The sequence below is a fragment of the Gossypium arboreum genome, chromosome 13 (assembly GCF_025698485.1).
Source record: "Gossypium arboreum isolate Shixiya-1 chromosome 13, ASM2569848v2, whole genome shotgun sequence".
Lineage (NCBI taxonomy): Eukaryota > Viridiplantae > Streptophyta > Magnoliopsida > Malvales > Malvaceae > Gossypium > Gossypium arboreum.
In genome coordinates this window covers 12,753,558-12,757,338 of record NC_069082.1, presented here as the reverse complement: position 1 = coordinate 12,757,338, position 3,781 = coordinate 12,753,558, and the positions used below count along the sequence as shown (strand labels likewise).

At 36.3% G+C, this 3,781-nt stretch overlaps 1 non-coding gene across 1 annotated transcript; it reads right to left on the bottom strand.

Moving 5' to 3' along the window:
• Nucleotides 1-2,114: 2,114 nt before the first annotated feature.
• Nucleotides 2,115-2,221, bottom strand: LOC128287064 (small nucleolar RNA R71). The gene has a single exon (XR_008277764.1). It is a non-coding gene; the product is annotated as a small nucleolar RNA R71 (small nucleolar RNA).
• Between the last annotated feature and the right edge of the window lie 1,560 nt (nucleotides 2,222-3,781).

Here is a 3,781-nt window from a genome sequence, read left to right as displayed (position 1 = left end):
ACTATTGTTGGACAGGTCTGAGAGCTTTATGTTGATTACAAAACCATCCAAATGGAGGACCAAGTCAACCCAGAAATTGGTTGAATGTGGATGTTCATAAATCAAATTCCTTGAAGAGTTGAAGAAATCAGAGATTTACCCGGAGATTTGCAATTGACCGAGTCCTGATCCTGATGATGTTGTGGCACTTAAATCAAGCAAAAATCAGCCACACTCCCACAAATCATGGCCTACCACCCTTGGATGAAGTTTCAAATGATGGACACTCCTAATTTTAGCAAACTAGCTCCCTTGCCTCATCTATAAATAAGACCCCATTTCTCACTTATCCATCATCCCTCACACATTCATCATTCTCTCCTCTCTCAACTCTCTTAGCTTTCTTTCCCCCTCACACCTATCATCATCTTTGCATAAGGATTTTTAGTAAATTAGCCTCTTAAAGAGCCATTGGTTGGCCATCTTGGAGAGCCATCAGCAAAGGAGCAAAGCGAATGAACGAAGGAGCCCTCGTCAATTAGATACTTGGGTGACAGCCACTTTGATTTAGGTTTAATCTTTCTTTTCTTTAACTTAATTCAAGAATGTTTGCTATGTGTTTACTGTTCTTGTTTATAACAATGATAACTTAATTTTATTTAAGTTAGGATGATTGCTTTGATTAAATAATAATTATTTGATTCATGCTTATAATGTTTGTGCCTCAATCGATCATGTTTTCAATTAAAATCAAGTTTGTATTTCGTTCATACGTGATTGAAATGCACTTGAATTAGCTGAGAGATCCTAACCAGACGAAGGCTAATGGACACATAATTGAAATGTGCATGCTCAATTTAGATCCTAACCCGATTAAATTGTAGGTTACATAACAACCCTAACCAGGCTCTGTTATCTGCATAGTTTTTAGATTTGTGTGATTAAACTATTTCAAACCTAACACATCCCTGTTACCTCAACGAATATTAAAAAACCCTTAGTAAATAAGGATCAGTAAAATACATATTTACTAAGTAAAGGATTTCGAAATGACCTAATGTGGTTTCCAAACTCATGAAAGATCGAGTTGCCATGGAATGTTTTTCTGAATATTGATAAGCATGTTGATAATAATTTGAGTTTAATTAAAGTAATTGTCCTAACTTATTTATGTTATAATTTTGCTTATTGTGTTAATTTTGCTAAAATCTATTTCATTCATATAGTCTTCATACTTAGGATAAATTGCATTAGGGATCATTGCATTTAGTTTCATATACTTAATTTTTCATCACTTCTCAATTATATTGTTTTTATTTATTAAATTATTAACATAATTTTACAAATTAAGTGACTTAGCACGAATACAATCCTTGTGGAGACAATAACTCGATACTTACTTATTACTTGATAACGACTGTATACACATGAAAAAATTCGAGCGTTACAAGTTTTTGGTGCCGTTGCCGGGGGTTATCAACTGTTGCCATAGTCATTCTTTGTGAAATTATTTATTTTCAATTTGGTTATTTCTAACAGTACTAACTTATTCTTTTTAATTTTGTGATTTTCTTTTCAGGTGTTTATGAGCATAGATCGGATTATCGATTTACTCCCAGTAGACCCTGAAATTGAGCAAACTTTCAGACAGAGAAGACATGAATGAATAGCTCAAAGAAAAGTCGAGATGGACCTTGGAAATCAGAATTAAGACAAAGGTAATGAAGCCGATCATGTACAAAATCCATCCTTATTGCTGATGATAGGAATTGATGCATCATACAATATGCCGTGCTGCTTTTCAATGAGTTAAATCCAGGAATTAGAAGGTCAGATATTGAGGCAACCCAATTTGAATTGAAACTAGTGATGTTTCAAATGCTACAAACTGTGGGCCAATTTAGTGGTATGCCCACGGAAGATCCACATCTCCACCTTCGATTGTTTATGGAGGTGAGTGATTCATTCAAGATAGCTGGTGTGACTGAAGATGCACTAAGGTTGAAGTTATTTCCGTACTCATTGCGAGATCGAGCACGAGATGGCTTAATTCATTGCCACCAAGTTCCATATCTACATGGCAAGAATTAGTAGATATATTTTTGGTTAAGTATTTCCTGCCTAGCAAGAACACTAAGTTGAAGAGCGAGATTACAACTTTTCAACAATTGGATAACGAGTCTTTGTATGAGGCTTGAGAGCGATTCAAGAAGTTACTTCGTAAGTGTTCTCATCATGGGATTCCTCATTGCATCCAGTTGGAGACATTTTATAATGGTCTCAATGCACATACAAGATTGATGGTAGATGCTTCTGCAAATGGTGTAATTTTGTCTAGGTCTTATAATGAGGCTTATAAGGTCATCGAGAGGATTGCGAGTAACAACTATTAATGACCAACAAATCAAACAGCTTTAGGAAGACGTATAGCTGGAGTTCATGAAGTTGATGCTCTCACTTCACTATGTTAAAGTAGTTTACCGCTAATAGTGTTAATAATTTTGTAGCCCAGCCACCAAGTCCGTTCGAAGTAGTTCCCTGTGTGTACTGTGGGAAAGGTCATTCTTTTGAAAATTTTCTATCAAATCCCGAGTCTGTGTACTATGCGAGGAACCAATATCAAAATAGGAGTGGACAAGGACCCCAGTCCAACTTCTATAATCCTTCATGGCGTAATCACCTCAACTTTTCTTGGAGCAACCAAGGAAATAGACCAAACAACAACTTTATGCAGCATAGACTCAACCAATCTCAAGGGTTTAATCAGCAAGCTCCAAAACCACCTCAAGCTGAGGCATCAAACTATTTGGAGAACTTGTTGAAAGCGTACATGGAAAAGAATAATGCTTTGATCTAAAGCCAAGCAGCAACACTGAAAAATTTGGAAAACCAAATAGGCCAGTTAGCTACGGAGCTTCGTAATAGACCACAGGGAAACTTGCCGAGCGATACTGAGAATCTAAAAAATTTGGGTAAAGAACATATCAAAGTAGTGGCATTGCGAAATGGTAAAATTTTGGAACCCCGATTGATTCAGGTCGAAAATAAGCCCGTTGAGAAGAATCAACCAGCTGTTGAAATTCCTACACCAAAGGAATCTGAATCTAAAAAGACTGATAAGGTAAATCCTAACTTAGTGAATTCAGATACTTTAACATCTTTGGATGCAGATTTACCTACTTAGAAGAGTTTTCTGGCTTAGCTGAAAGTTCCATCGCCTCCATATCCACAAAAATTGTAGTAACACAAGCAGAAACATGAGGTGTAATTCAAGAAGTTTTTGGATGTTCTGAAGCAATTACACATCAATATTCCAGTGGTGGAGGCTTTAGAAGAAATGCTGAATTATGTGAAGTTTATGAAGGATATACTATCCAAGAAGAAACGACTAATGAGTATGAGACTGTCGCCTTGACAAAGGAGTGCAGTGCGTTCCTGCAGAACAAGCTGCCATTTAATTGAAAGATCCAAGAAGCTTTACGATACCCTATAACATTGCTAAATCTTACTGTGGTAAAGCATTGTGTGACTTAGGAGCAAGTATCAACTTGAAGCCTAAATCTATTTTCAAGATGCTAGGGTTAGGAGAAGTAAGACCTACAACTGTGACACTCCAGCTAGCTGATAGCGAGATTTCGTGATAGGTTTTAAATATTTATAATTACTCATTCTTGAACTAACTATTATCGCGATGTAGGCAAGTGTACCTATCGAACAGTAGTATAGTTTTAGCAATACCAGATTGTCGAACCCAAAGGAACTAAACGTACTAGTAATGACTTTCTTTTTATTATCTAGCCTA